Consider the following 17,409-nt stretch of genomic DNA (forward strand, 5'->3'; position numbering starts at 1 on the left):
GATTATTCCCAAAAAATTATACGTGTTTTGGAAATGTTGAGTGGAATTAGTCTAGAATCGGTTAATTTTATAGAAGAAAACCTTTCAAACAGCCTTAGTCCGTAAAGTTCCCACCTATCGGGCTGCGATTGGCTCATGTATTTAATCATTCCTACAACGTAATTTTCGGTTAGCGTGGAACGTATCTAAGCGTTATAGGGGGGTCTACTGTATATTATAAATATTAATAAATTTTTGTTAATTAATATGACTTATCCACCTTTAAAAAGGAATTGTTGGATGCTTGTCACTTATGTACCGTATGTAACTTATTACGTATATGTCAGTTAATACGATATTTATTATTTAATTTGAGAATTATTAAGAAGGCTGATACAGTCAGAAAACTTTCACACTTTTAAAAGCAAACTAGTTATATGTCAGCTGATGAATCTCAAAGATAAATAAAAATTTATAAGAATACGAAAGTTTTTAAAGTTTCAAATATGTTAATAAATAACGATTATTATGCAGCGATTGATTGATTAGAAAAAAAATAAAGATTTTAAGCTAATGAACTGTGTATAAAAGGTGCTGAAAGTATTAAATTATTTCATAGTAGATTATCTGATTGGATTGTGAAATGTATCAAGTTAAAGACGAACATTTTTAGACACGTAATGTCTAGTAAAACTATTCATATTTAGATTTGATTTAATTTATTTGATTACGGCAAAATGACACATTATCGATATGACGAGGAGATTGCGTCCAGAAGGACTTGCAATGGGTATGTCGGTATTCAAATTGAGGTGTTACAAATGTGTAGAAAACTTGGCTGGCCCGTTAGAGAGACGCGAACCGAAGACTAACTGCTAGATTTCAGTGGTTTTATTTATTGAGTCAATGGTGAGCTTATTGATTTCAACTGAATAAGTTTAAAATATGATTCTATAATTTACAGTAGCTGGTTTAGAAAATAAAACAGACACTAAAGTGTCTGTTTTATTTTCTATAAGGAGCTTAATTAATTCGGGAGAGATATTTTGTTTCGTGAAAACGTGATGCGTTGTCGAAAGTTTACTTGATAAAAAGTTTTAAAATATTAGTAATAAAGGCTTCTAGACAGCATTCTGTTGGTAGGCCAAATTGAGTCATCGTTATTGGCCTTAATACAGTTATCTGTGAATTGTAATCCACATCATATCCGTACATTGTTGAAATCGTGATATTAATGTAATGAACATTAAAAATGTCCTTTTAGTTCTGTCCTATATTCCTCGTGATGACAAGTAAGATAACTTTTTCATAGAAGTACCGGACAATTTATGCGAATAAATACATTATGTGAATGCAATGACGTTATTCTATATACAAACGTCAAAGCTAGAATGGGAGAACCGGTTCATTTTTCATAGTATATACCTGATATTTTTAATAACTGTTAACTTCTTACAAGAATTTCTAAAAATTTTCTAATTGTCGTTGGAAAGTATTATATAATTTTTAGTGTGAATAATGAATTTATTTGCTCAGGTGATAAAAGTGGAGAATTCACCTTTTTTCTTCTTATGGCACTAATAATATTGATTTTTCATTGGTTTCGGATAAATTTTTCCTGGAGAAATTGCTGACTTTCTAGTTTTTGTATGACAGGCTGTAATTATTTTTTTTTATTTTGACGTATTTAATTAGAACCAAAGTGATTGGTAAGAAGCGTTTATACGTCTCGGCACTTCAAATTCGAAGATGAAATCCCAATCTGATCATCTACCAGTTAATCAGATTGATTAATCAACTAGAAACTCTGTCTGGGCTATTTTAACAGAAACGGCGAAGCAATAATAAGCTATAAATTTCGTAAAGAATGGAAAATTAAAAAACAATTTTAGATAAAATGTCATTAAAATATGACAAAATTGTATATATAACGTTTGTAAGCATCAAACGTCATTAACAAGAAAATTTCACAAATATACAGTTAATTGAATTAGTGTATATAGTACTTTTATTGCACCAAATTATAAACTATATCGATTAACCAAGAATTGGAATAATATATACGTATAAACTACGGTCATGTAATATAACGAAGAAAAAATAATCACACACATTTCTTAACAGACAATAACAAATTTTATAAAAATTGCAATTATAATAAAAATTAAATATATTTTTATTTTAACAAATATTTTCAAATTTATTTTCTAATTCTGCTTTTCGAAACTAAATAAATTTGTCCTTGCACTATATCAAACGAACCATTGAAATAGCTTTTTATTTTGAAATCTATTTAGTTACGCTCATGAAGCACATGTCCGAATAGCCTCTGAACGAAAAGATACTCTATTTGGAATTTTAGAAAGAATTTCGTGCTTGAATTTGAAGGAACGTGCACTTTATCGCAAGTAAAGAGCATGAAATGTTTAATGTGACTTTGGAACTAAGGAACCAATATGGCGGCTCCGTAGGGATTATTGGTGTCCTGATTAGTGTTTATACACCTTGAATCGGTAGTGTCGTCGTTGATTGGTCGGGCCGTCGACATTCTTTAGCATACGAAATATATGGAGTCGACCGTCTGTGTTTCTATAATCTGTGGCCAGCTCTTGTCGGATATCTTGTTCGGAAATTGAGTTATCGTACGTCAACCGGGGCAAATATTACGTTCAAAATTTTGTTCGTAAACCAAATTTTTCAAGCAACTCGGTGTAACTGTATATGTGATATCAAACAGGGTAAATACTTTTCACTTCTCATTGACTCTACTCCAGATATAAAACACACAGATCAGTTTTTTTAAGATATTTAGGTAAAGAAAATCAATTCAGAAACGTTTCTTGTTTTTCATACATGTTGAAAAAATTATGTGAGCTACATAGAAATATTATTAGTTTTAAAAATTACAGAAAATGGTATAGATATTTAAAACTACCGCGACATTTTTACAACAACGCAGGCAATATATCCGAGAAATACAACTATTTACCAGCGAAGATTAATAGCATAGTAAAACTACATTATGTTCCTTGTGTGACTCATAAATTAAATTTAATAAAACATTCAGTTGCCAAAGCTTGTCTGAAAGCACTTTATTTTTAACGATTTTCTTCGAAATTTATTTGTAGTTTCTCTTCTTTCATAAAGACATGAAACATTTTAGTGAATACAAATACAAAATGAAACGAAACTTTAAAAATTTAATTTACAAGTTATACAATTTTAGCTGCTAAGACTAATTTTTTGGTTATGGATGAGCTTCATTGAAAAATTTCTGAAGATTGTAATGAAAATCTTGTAAGAAAGTTAGAAGAACCACGAATTCTTTGTAGGTTTTGAAGATTTTTTCTTTTCATATGACATTCAATTCTACAACAATTAAATGTGACTAATAAAAAATCTTAAAACTGAATATTCAGATTTTCAAACTGCTATGGAAACTTTAAAAATTATTATAAGTTGTAAATCACAATACATTCGGAATAACTGTAAATTTTTATACTATTAAATGAGAAGGTATGCATTAGCAAACAATGAGAATTATGAACACAATAAACTTAGAAAACGAAAAAGAAGATTAGGGTTTGATGAAAAAGGATGGAGATGTAAAACTCACACACAAACAAGTATTTATTATAAATTGTTTAAATGTAATTTGTTATCAACTGGTTTCAGAGAATAATTGAGCGTAACAAAATATTATGAAATATTTTCCTATTCTCACAAATTTGACTCTTTGCGTACCGAATAAATTTTACAAATTTAAATAACAAGTTATTTAAGCTTGTGAAACAGGAAAATAAATAGATGTCATGTAGACAGGTATTTATGAAATTCATAATACTTTTAGATGACGTCGAAGCTACTATTTTTAAAGGGCAATTAAACACAGTTTATACAATTTGCAAAACATAAAAAAAAACTAAATTCTCCTAAATTATTATACAAATTTATTATACAAAGTACAGTACAAGGAAAACTATTTTCTACCTTTCCACTGTGGACGTATTCAATTCCTGTTCTCANCTGGCACTATTATACATCGAAAATGATATTTCAGACAATTAATTACAATGAACTGATTGACAATTTTTCAGTTCAAAAAGCAAAGAAAATGAAGATATAATAATAAACTCTGTTTATTTGTTCCTGTAATCGTCTCGTAATTTTTCTTTAATTAATTAAATTTTAATTGCTATTTTTATAAACTTTGTTATTGTTTGTTATTAATTGTGTCTTTTTATTATTTTATTAAAGGTTGTTTTTTTTCTTTGTTATATTACATGACTGTAGTGTATACGTATATATAATTCTAATTCTTGGTTACGATATACTTTATTATTGGTGCAGTAAAAGTACAGTAGATCCTCGATTATCCGACTCAATTGGGGACTGGGGTTGGTCGGATAATCGAAAAGTCGGATTACCGAAAAGTATGAAAAAATCCATTATTAGTGTAGTATATTATTATATCCCATGTAATTAGTATATTAGTATATTAGTATATCGCTAATAACCTACTTCGCGTTGAATTTTCCTCCATGTTAAGCCTATCAAATTTTTCTTAAAAATAATAATCGTCGCTATTGTATCGTTAAAAATTAGAAAATTAAGCTTCGTTTAAATACTGGCTCCCTTTCATGGTCGAATGAGTGTTGCCAGCTAAAACACGTAAAAATAATATTAAAGTAGCCAAGACATAGCCAAATATTGTAGCGCCACATCAATAGCGGACATTTGAATTTGCCGACTAGAACGCGGTCGGATAACCGAGATGACGGTTAATCGGGGGGTCGGATAATCGATGCTCTACTGTACATGTTAATTCGATTAACTGTATGTTTATGAAATGTTTTGTGGATTCTGTTTGAATACTTATAATCGTTATGTATAAAATTTTGTTATATTTTTAATGAAATTTTATCTTTTCCTTGTGTACTGTTGAATCCAAGAAGAAATCGGAAATGAATCCACAAAATTGCCACACAGAAAAATGTCTGAACTCAACACTTTTACATGGAACCACTTCATTCAAATTTATCTGAGTTTCATGAAGCTATAACGTGCTAGTGCCAGTTTTGAAATAAACTAAATACTGCTTTTATTACAAGTTAATAGAATTTTAAAAGAATATTATGTCAACGATTGATTTCAATTTGATACTGCAATCGCGTGACGCAAACGCCATTAGTAGTCGTAAGTATTAAAACGGTAAAGCTATAATATCAATATCTTAAAAGCATCTAATGCATCTGCCTAATAAATTTACCCATAATGAAGATTACTAATGCAGTTTCTTTTACGTGGCTGCAACATAACAACGAATCAATTGTTTCCGTAATATCTTCTATAAAAATATTTTCGCTTTCAAGAAAACTTTTACTTGGCTTCTTTAACGAAATATTTTATAATAGAACCGCAGAAGTATAACTGAATCCAGATCTAAAATTCTTCATATTTACATTACATCCTCCGTTACTGAAAGAGAGACATGTATCCAGGTTATCCAAAGCGCAGTTCGTGCTTTGTATGTTTTCTACGACCAATCCTCGTATCATTACAGATATTTGGTATTAAAATGATGTATTGCGATTGCAAAAAGTCTGACGACAGATGGAAATACCTGTCAAAGTTATATTCTTTGTATCAAACTGCCATCGAGATATTTATGTGGACTAACTTAGTACTCACTACTCAAGATATAACAGACAATTTGGTATGTGTCGGATGGATTCGAATGTTCCCTAAGAATCAAATACTTATGAAATTTATTTTAATTACATTTTGGACTTTTATAGCTTTTCAATTCAGTTTGTTTAAAAGGAAGAGACTTTATTTTTCTAGAAATAACAGTGGATACGAAGGAGAGGAACAAATGGCATATGTTATTCAAACAGTTTTTATAGCTGGCATTATAAATTTCTTTTTTTCAATAATTACAGTCATTACTGTAATCGACTTATTTCTGTATCCTACATTAAAAGAAATAACTAATTCACAGTTGGAACGCGCATTCTGTAATCTGAATATTACAATAATGTGCATTTATGGAATTGGACAATTAGATTTCTGTATAGTTGTTATAAGTGCATTGATTATCATGCTTTCGCAGAGATTCAAGTATTTGTCTGATGCAGTAGATGAATTGAAAAAAGAGGATAATTTCTTAAAGGGTAAAATTGAAACCTCGATTGAGACTCATTGGAATTTATGGACCTATCTACAAGAACTAAACTTAGTTTGTGAAGCATACTTTCCAGCAGTATATTGTTTCGGAGTGTATGAAACAAGTTTCATCTTCTGCGCTGTGTTTTTCTTTGGACTTGATGATGTAATGCTTCTTGCACTTTCTTTATCGTTGGCAACTTTCGTCGTCTGTTGTACAGGTCTAACTTTCCAGCTATCTCGGTTCTCGTCTTTGGTAAGTTAAAACTTAATCCTATCGCGTCTTATTAAATAGATTTGGAAACATTTTTGAAAAATAGAACAAAAATTAGCATTAAATAATATGAGATTTGAATTGTAGTTATAACCTATTTATAAACTGAAAAATAATGTCATTGTAAATGAGTTAAATAATAAACAACTAAAAAGATAAAATGTTTTTATCGTCATGGCTAATGAGTGTCCATTCTGGTGAATAAAGAAATATTTTATCAATTTGTTACAGATAAAGTAAATGAGAGTTGAATGGTGAACACGTGTAATTATTGTATAAACTAAAACGAAGCGTGTACATATTGATATATTGTGTTACTTGAAATCCATGCTTGCTATGTATGCTGCTTATGCGCGATTGCTATAGAAATAAGTGGAAAAACTCGGTGTTTCAGTCTTTGACTTGCAGAATATTTTCTTCTTTTTTTTTTACATATGTTTATGTTTACTGTAGCGTCGAAAGTCTTAAGTTTAGTTTCTTTATTATAATTTTTTAGAAACTTGAATAATTAGTCTAATTTGTGTCGGTCAAAAATAACAGAGCAGAATCTGGCAGAGACTCATTCAGATACGCTTCATCAACTAACCAACATCTGTATTGTTGAGGTGGTGATTTAGTAGAAATATATATTTTGTACTTTCTAATTTGTTTTTCCGGAATAACTCTTATTTTACTCTTTATTGTGCTGTTTGGCATGACAAGAAACGCAACAGTTTAGTAAGATTTTTAAATAAAACTTGTTTTAACATTTATAGCCTCCAGGACATTTATTCATCATGTGAGAATCGGGGTTTTAGCATCAAAGCTTAAACCGTTTTCCGACAACGGGAAGGTGAGTCCCGCTCACAGGGTCAGTGGATGGCAATTTAGGAGGGCGAAAATCGAGTGGGAGGTCGCGGATAAGTCGATAAGGTGTTAACCGAGTACGAGTAAACACACATATTTAAGATAACATATATATATATTTAATTAACTAATGATATATTTGAAAGGGTTACAATAATTAAAAATACTACTAATCTCTAACCGAGGTTACAATAGGCGGTTTTCCGGCATACATCTCGCATATTTACGATAGAGGATATTCTTTGATCCTTCTTAATATCTATTTAGGAATTAGCCCTAGTCCACCTGAGAGAAGGGAGAGAATTCTACTTACTAAGTTGTAGCTTGTAGAATCTAACCGTGTTGTCCGTCTTTGGCGGTCAGCGATGAGGATCGTTAATCCGTTATTTCCTTCTAAGTTGGAGGCCACCCCGATACTGGCCGGGAGCCCTCTTTATACCAATTTCGAGGGGGTGAGAACTATGACGTTATTAATGATTTAGCCGCACACCTGCTAGTGTGTTGATATTTGGATCTAGCTAGTTCGGACAAATGACTCAGAGAAGTTTGTTTAATTTATTGTTATTGGTGTCAAAATGATATGATTTTATGATATAAATTCCTATAGGTTTGATGGCTCTCATCCATAAATTAACAATCATCTGACAATAATTTCTTTAACCTGGTCAACTATCTAGTTATTGTTTATATCAAACGTCGTGTTTGACTATAAACAAGGCGATTTATTGCCGTAACCACGTGTTACGTGCAACCAAGAGGTGATAAGAAATATCTCTTATTCCCTTCTTGTCGATACTAACGTCTATAGAATTACCGTTAAACAAATAGAGAAGTTTTCGTTTATTGATAATTTAACATTCTCCTTTTTTTTTTTTCTTATTCGAGGAGAGCGTCTCGGTCATTGACCGTAGAAGTCCTCCTTTTTCCCTTTTCAGAGAAAATTTCGAGGTTTACTGTTTTAAAACAGAAAAAGGGTTTCGGACCTTCACAATCATCTAACCTTAATTTACTCTATAGGTTTGATCTTTAAGTTAAATATTTTTTCTTAAGGAATAAATCTTTAAGGAAAACGTGAAATTATATTAGTGTTGCCACCTTTTCAAAATTGCTGACCGGGACAATATGTTTCTTCCGACACAAGTCCCTGACTAGTTTGAATTTGAAACGCAATGTCATTTTACAGCCAGGAATTAAATAATGCGCATGCTACTTTTAAACCAGTTAGAGACTTGTATTGGAACAGACCTAATATTTGCCAGAGATATTTGTAAGTTAGTATTTTAAAAATATATTTTCTGTCACTCTTGAAACGCAATGTCATTTTACAGCCAGGAATTAAATAATGCGCATGCTACTTTTAAACCAGTTAGAGACTTGTATTGGAACAGACCTAATATTTGCCAGAGATATTTGTAAGTTAGTATTTTAAAAATATATTTTCTGTCACTCAACCTAGAAACAAGGTAAGGATAAGTTTGGTTGGGAGTGTGAAGTTAAAGTGTTTAACTGTTACAATAAAATACTCGCAAAAATTTTTATAAATTTATTTCGTTTTATCATAATTTCACAATTTCTACGAAAACCGGACAAATTAATAATCGATCCGGACCATGAGTTTAAAAAGCGGCTTGTCCGGGTGAAAACCGGTCTGGTGGTAACACTTCATTATATCCTATGAGTTAAACATTCTATTTTATTGGAAAACTTGTATTTCACTCGCATTTAAAATCAAATTTTTACATTAACTGTAATATAATATATAAGAATAGTTTTATTTCTATAAAAAGATGCTGAATTTTATGAAAAGATTTGGTAAAACTCCATTTGGAATAAACATCGGCGGATTCTTTTATGTTAAAAAGAACTTCTTCATTCGAGTAAGTTATATTCTGTTATACTTCATTAAACTTGTACGGTTAAAATCAATTATGATTTTATTTAAACAGATATACTTATATTCGAAATTTCGTATTAAATATAGAAATATATATACAAAAATAATTTTTATATATACATTTACAGTGTATGAGTGCCATATATTCATCGCTGTCTGTCTTAGTGGAACTTTTCGCAGCAAAGAAGCCACCTTCTTGTGAAATTAAGATTAAAGATCTAATACAATAACTAACGGCATATTGTTTCACTTGCAGACTGACTTTCTGACACGAATTTTTGAATAAAGTCAGACTTATTACAATAAAGTGAATTATTGGATTAAACGGAGGACGTTGAACGCAAAGTTATCAGATAAACCTGAAATCTCAAACAAGACAGGTTTTTGTCTTACGAAACATCAAGATTTGATTCTGGACACTCTCTGAGAATGTTACATCTGTTTGACATTGAATATATTTACTGTGTTATCATTATTTTATTAATTTGTTTCGCATTATTTTAAATAACAGCTTTTTTGTGTTTTTTATCATAGATTGTTCTTTATTGAATTTTTAAATATTATTTTCAGGTTGCGAATTTAATATATATGTATATGAATTAGATTATATTTACTGTATCTATTGTTTAAAATTTATCAAAAATTATGGCACAGTTTATCGACAAAAACGAACGAAAGTTTAAGATGTTGAAATGACAATTTATTATTAGAAAGTCAAGATTTCTTTAAGGTTACATAAAACAAAATAATCTGTACAGAAATCGAAATTCTTTATTTTATAATGTTATTAATTAGTAAAAGAAAATTGACAAAATCAATTTTTATCTCTAAATAATTAAATTAGAAATAAAATTAGAAAAACCGCGGTTGGCGATTTTTCTAATTTTACTTTTGACTCCTGCTATCATAATTTGAAAAGGTTCTAAACTAAATTGATAGAGTTTTAACTTGATGCGCTGTTTCTTTCCTTTTTCATTTTCGGCATATTACACATTTGTGAGCACATTCTGTTTCACATGATAAAAAAAATCGTTTAATTGATCGCAGCTGTGGAACATTTGTAACGTTTTTCTTTATGCTTAAGTAACGGACTATATATTATTCTAGGACAAAAGCTGCATTTGTTGCGTAAGGAAAAGTTACATGTTGCAGCTGAAAAAATATGAGATCATCTGAGTGGTTTTTCTTGAGAGATCAGTCCCTTCTTAATACACTTGTTTATGTATACTTTTTTTTGAAGCAAAGAATGCTATAAATTGTATAAATGTATTGAGATCTCGTTGGACTGATTGCTGTCTAAACCAATGTCTAATATAACTTTAATGTCTATAACATCGTTTAGTCCCCTTCAAGCTCTGTTGGTTTCATTTGTATATTTTAGAATTTTAGAGCTACCTTTCACTTCTGAACTACATTTTTCTCAACTGGTATGTTTTAACTTTCATCCGAGTTATTTTAGTCTCTGTCTACCGTTTTAGACAGCATCGTTTTCTAATGAGTTTCTTTTGCTATCTATTATTTTAATAGTGTTTTGCTCACTCACAGAAAATCTTAAAAAAGTAGTACAACTGTACTTTCTTTCTACGAGGCTGTAAACTGTCCTTGTTTTCAACCCTATAGCCACAAAATGTGTAACTGTAAAATTTCAAACCTTTCCGAAATATTTGTAAAATTTGCAAACAGCAATTTATGCTTGATATTAGAGAGTTGCGGCCGACGTTTTAAACGCAAAAACGTGTACGTCGGACGTTCAGTTCCGCCTTCGTGTAAGCCTAGAAGTTTGACAATGGCGTTTAGAACGTCGAGCATGATTCTACTAACGTTCCAAACACCAATGTCAAACTTCTAGGCTTACAGGAAGGCGGCATTGAACGTCCGACGTACACGTTTTCGCGTTAAAAACGTCGGCCACAACCTCTCTATTAACTAGTGTTAGATTTTGTTGACGTTTGAAATATTGTTGCATTAACAGCATAAATCTGCGTATTCGGATACGTAAATCTACGACTGTACGTTTTACATTCATTTTTAAAACGAATACGAAATATGACGATTGAAATTGTGCAGTGTTTAGTGTACAGTACATATCTGTAATGGATAAAGCTATTCATTTATATTTGTGTTTATAACATTAGTCACTGAGTTACAAAAAAAAATCAAATTATATTTTTTCGTTTATATTATTGAAAAGTTAATGATTTATAAAATTCTCTAATTTATATGATTTAAAATATGCAGCATTGGTAAAACACTTTGTTTCAAATGAGTGACGAGACATACAAATATTCAAAATTCGTTCAAATTAGCATTTAATCTGTTGTATTTCTATCACGGTATACTTAATACATATGTTCACAACTTGTATAATATACATTATGGAAAGCACTGTGGAAGTGAGATTGCATGGTTTGAGCAAATATTGTTAATAATCTAAATTTTAATGATTTTTTCGGAATTTTTCAGAATTAGATCAGAGACCTTTCTAGGATCTTAAATCGTTTTGTTTCGGAATAGGCTAGATTTCATAACTGATTTGTAGTGTGTTTGATCTGAATTATTTCAAAAAGTATTTTTTAAAGTGCGATGTTACTCTTAAAGCTGATTAGATTGAGAAAGATTATTAATTTTGTCATATAAAAAATTGACACCGAAGTTGACATAGTTGAAAAAAATTGCAATATGAATGGCTTCAGATACTTATTTCAATATTTCATCAATCAGTTTTAATTATACATCTTATATGAAAAAATATTCGTTAGTATGTAGCTATATAAACTGTTACACAATTAGAATTGTATGAATGAATTAAAACATGTTTTTCACGTAATTATTGTAATATTTTTTGTTACTTAATCTTCAAACTGAAAGTAAAATATTTATCTTTCTACACCGTTTAATTTTAAACATTATTAGAAACAAATAAATACAGGTGATTTGTTTAAGCTTTTATTTATGAATGCGAAATTCATATATTCTTTGTTTCATTTAATTTCTCTCTTTCTCTCCAGCAGATTATATGATAGTGTTTCTGTAAAATATTAATATATAACAAAATATAATCTTTTTTATTTTTTTCATTCATTTTTTTTAATTTTTCATGTTCTTTTTCGATGATGACAGTTTTACTTTTCCAAAATTTCAGATTTTTTTGGATTGCTTACATTCTCATCTCAATATAATTCTTCTTTATTTTTAAAGTAGAATTTTCATGTTTTAATTTAAAATTAAGATCTTCTAAAATCATTACATTTAAGAGATTCTTCTGGTTTATCCCGTTTATTTACATCTAAAACTTTTTCTATTTATTTTTAATAAACGATTCCTTCTTTCATTTGACTGAATAATATTTTCATTTTCTATATTTCCTAAGTTTACTGTCGGTAGGAAAGTTTTCTTTAGTTTAGGTCTTGCCAATAAACCTAATAATCAAATGAACCAAATAATCAGAGCAAATATGACAAGAATCAGGATTGAATTTGTCTTTTCTTTTGCAATTATGGATCCATTTTCTTTTTATTATTAGACCTTAAAGAAATCTAAAATAACTTTGTTTTATGATAACTGTTATTACAAGTTGCAACAGCACATGATGCTCCTGGAATCTAAAATAATAATAATAATAATTTCTTGCGAATCTGAACCAAATAAATCTAATCAAAAGATAATATTCTGAAGTGGAAAAAAGTAGAATTAACTTTTCTTACATAAAAATGATTATACAAATAAATAATACTTCAATAAATTTATAGTATATATAAAACATTTTTATATTTTGCATTTCTATGCATTTTACGTAAATATGCATATTTTAAAAAAGTTATACAGTATTAATTAATTATAAACAATATTTTATTTTACATCTTAAGTTATCTTAAAAGTATTACCATCCTGTTACAGGCCAGCTTATTATTTGTAGTCGTCATTTCATCGTGCAGATACTAATTTTTACATGCAGAAAACTATTCTTAGTACAGTAGAGTCCCGAAAACTCGGCATTCGATAACCCGGCAGTCAGGATAACTCGACCACACCCTGGCAGGGCGAAAAACCCCTAGTTAGTTTACATTATAGATAGTTTTATGCCTCTTAAAGTATTTTTTGATGTCTGTCTTATCATACTGTAAACTGTGTATTCATTAATTTTCATTTTCATATAGTAAAGGCTTTATGCCTTCATAAAGTACGTACTTTTCCTTTGTTTAAGGATATTTGGGCAGTTTATTCTCTGTTGTATTTTCAAGCAAACAATACATACAAGTAGGCCTACAGTACAGTATTTTCTGAGGAAACACTCGTACTTATTTTTTTAACCCCATTCCCGATAATCCGGCATTTTCACAAAATCGGCCACCCTTCGGTCCACATTAGGCCGAGTTTTTGGGACTCTACTGTATTTTAAAGTATTTTAGTAATAAATATATTTCATCTGTAATCATACTCTGTAATTTCTATAGAACGAAGTGAAAAGACTACAAAAGAATATCTCCTAGATAACCTACATTTGAATGCTTAGATAATTGTTCGCAAATGGATGTAACAATTTTTACTTTTTACATGTTCTAGTAATGAAACTTATCATAAATGATTTATCAATTTTCATTTGTAGTTTTTATTAATCTTAACTAAACTAGCTCCTCAAATCTCACAAAATAAAAAGTATCTATTAAAACTGCTGATTAGCTAATTAGAAAAAAATATGTAAAACTGATCCTATGTAATAAAATTTGTTAATTACTATTAATTATATATCAGGCATACTGTCTTATAAAGAAACACAAGTATTATGCTCAAATTTAAACATTATTTTAGGTCTGCAAAAATGTTATTTTCTTTTCAAGTTTTGATAAAGAAATTGCTGTGATCAAAGTAAAAAAAAATGTGGAATTTATTGAAAATTAATCAACCTGTTTCACATATTTTTCTTTCAATATTACATACCTGTGATTGTAAAAAATGTAAAAATCTTGTAAGAATAAAAGTAACATTCCTTTGTAAAAAGCCATTGTATAAGCGACAAGTAGTTTCATGTGATTGTAACGGTCTGTCCTCTACGATAATCTGTGCATATGCGACTTTTTATAAGACGCTATCAAGGGAAATTGCTAGAAGCTAGAATTGGCAGAAGGATATAGATACATTTCCAAACTGCGCATTATTTCCATAAACTATGGGATGAAATAAATATTGAGATTATAAAATATGGGAATTTTTGTGATTTTATTCAAAAATGTGAAAAAATTTCTACAGAAGAATTTGAAACAAATATACACATGCCAGGACTATGCTACTTCAGAAAAATCAGAGAGAAAATAAATCATTCAGTTTCGATGCCAGGATCGTGCTGTATGTTATTGCAAATATCTTGTTCCTCTGTTTTGCGTGCACGCATCTTTTATAGTTTGGAATTTATAAACAGAAAGAATATGTAAAAAAAATTAAAAACATCCAACACCTTTGATGCATTGTTGAGCGAATTCATTTGGCTGCCATTAATTTCCAGCACATTTTCTAGAATTTATGAATGTAGTTTTTACTATAAGCCATTTTGTACAATAGTTATTCTACAAAAGTTTTGAAGATTTTGAAGATTTTAAACCTCTATTAATAAATTGTCTGTTTATTGTCTGTTAAAAAAATTGCGCTCGTTATATAAGTTAGAGTGAAAGTGAAAGATGCATTGTATAAACAGTACATATTCACTAGTGAATATATACATGCATCGTACCTATCACATTCGTTATAACATATACAGTTTTTTTTTAAAATTCTACAAACAATAATTTAATCAAATAAATTGTAAAAATATAAATATTTAGCATAGTTTTATTTAAAATTATATTTGTATTATTTAAACAAAATTTCGAGTGAAAAATAAATTATTTTTATTAAAGTCAAGCAGCGTATCCTAACATTCCATATTGCTTGCTCACAAGCATTTCCTTTGCTGAGAGCTAGAGGCGCAGGCTACAGGATAACATTGGAATGACGTTTCGAAGTTCCACATGATTAAAATAATCGGTCTATTTATCGCTTAAATTAACAAAATAATAAAAATAAAATACTGTAATATCTTTTTTAACGTGTTTTTTTATCTATGGTAAAACAAATAAAGTCACAGCTTAAACTATAAAACTTTAAACTGCTGAAATCACAGACTTGTCATCCCTTTCTTCCAATCTTCAACCACGAAATCTACTTTTCTTAATTTGGTTTCTACCGAAAACTTGTTAAAGACAATTTTCTTTTCATTATTATAATTTTTCTCTTTGTATTTGCAATAGAACACAAAGCAATATCGACCCATTGTTTAATATATAATTTGAAATATATCCACACACGTTGTCTCCGAGTGTTGCCGTATTGTTTACATTCCGCTAGTTCCATATAAAAATGCAGTTGCAGCTATGGGTAAAAAGACTCATTCTCATTACCCTATAATTTCGCATTACTTAAGTGAATATAATAAGATTTTAAAATTATACAATTAATTCATGGCCTTTTTTCATAATGTTTCTTAATATGTGAATAGACAGACGAAAAGATTATTTCCATGGTTCTTTTCTTGTACTCGTATTAGTATTGTATACTTACCGACTTAGATATGACTTATAATTCTAATAATAATTATTGCTATGTTAGCCGTACACTCTGTCTTTTTGATAAGACCAGTAATGACGAAATCCATTCCAGAATGAGTTAATTAAATACTATGCGAGTATAGTAAGCTTGGTTCATTAGTTGTAATTAAGTAACTTATGATTTTTATCACAGTAATACAGCCAAAAAGCTTTTCAATATGATTTGCAATTTTTTTAAAAACCGGGTTCGTCCTGCCTTTCTTCTTGCTACGAAATTGAAAAGGACAATAATCGTTTGGATTGACGAACCGCGAACATCTATCCAATCTCGTCCCGAATATGGAAAAAGAAAATTCGTCAAACAATAAATATATCCGATCCGAGACATTTCTTCTAATTTTCGACTCGAATATACAAAAATTAGCCAATCAATATTCTTGTAAACCTTTAGAGAAATTATTATACACTAGAGAAACTTTTCGTTTAATCACTGGCAGAATTTGCTATGAAACTATAACCTAATAAATAAATAAAATTGTCTCTTAGGGCCTTTTAGGAACTTCGATATTTATTCGAGATAAGAAAAAAGATTTTTACAAAGCATAGCTTAAGGTCTGGATAAGGCTAAATCCACTCCTGTTATTTTAAACTCAGTAATATCGGCATTCAAGAACCTATCATTCATCATTATGAAATCAAATTCGTATAAATTGATGAAAATTTTAACAAACTTGTTGATATGAACCGGAATTACAAATGAATAGGCCTTACACTTTAACCTGTCAAAATTAAGTTCAAACCTATCTCGGAAACAGTTTCTCCGTCGTTATCACAAAGGTGTATAAATACAAAGCAATACGAAAGTCGACATATTTACATTTAACGAAATTTTAGACGGACAACCGTCGACTTATTAGTTTCGCGAAAGAATTTCTTACTTGGATAAATAAAAACGAAATTAGAAAAAGTCTCTTACCCCAAGGGTCGATGATTGCCAGAATCAAGAAAAACATCGCATTCGAACAACTTTGCAAGAATCGCACTCTTCGCAACAAAAACAGCACAACAATGAAATTGCAATTGTCGACTTTCTTTGTTACGTGTTCATTGGAAAAAATAAGGTTATTTCTTATTTATTTCTTTTTCCAATTCGATCAGCTGACGTGTGTGTATAACGATTATTAAACGAGCCTGATAGTCTGCAAATAAAGAGTTGAATTCGGGAGAGTGCAGGTCACGTGATTTGCTCGTGCCATAAATATAAATGCCGAATCTGCTGTACGACGAAACGAACACACGCCATACTTGAATGGGTCAGTCGTTTCGATCACTTCGGTAAGGCGAATAACGCTTAAATTAAGTGTGTTATAAAAATAGCGTGGGCCAGTGGCGCAACGGATAACGCGTCTGAGTACGGATCAGAAGATTCCAGGTTCGAATCCTGACTGGCTCGTCTCTTCCGTAGTATTTTCTTATCTCCGGGCGATTGTTTTGAATGTCGCATGAATTTTTTTTATTTTTCGTCGACGGAGAATTAAGACGAGGCTCTGGGAAAATCGAACATGCTTTCCGGAAATGTCTTCTTTCACCAAAGAATAAGAAAACGTCGTTCGAAACGGGTAGTACGATGCCACTTCCGGTGTAACTGGTAATTTCGAAGGGTTTGGAACCAC

General features: G+C 30.0%; 1 non-coding gene across 1 annotated transcript; it reads left to right on the forward strand.

Annotated features, from left to right (window-relative positions):
• Positions 1-17,116: 17,116 nt before the first annotated feature.
• Trnar-acg lies at positions 17,117-17,189 on the forward strand. The gene has a single exon. It is a non-coding gene; the product is annotated as a tRNA-Arg (tRNA).
• The last annotated feature ends 220 nt before the right edge of the window (positions 17,190-17,409 follow it).

Source organism: Centruroides sculpturatus, unplaced genomic scaffold, assembly GCF_000671375.1.
Source record: "Centruroides sculpturatus isolate CEXI.00-Female unplaced genomic scaffold, Cexi_2.0 scaffold958, whole genome shotgun sequence".
NCBI lineage: Eukaryota > Metazoa > Arthropoda > Arachnida > Scorpiones > Buthidae > Centruroides > Centruroides sculpturatus.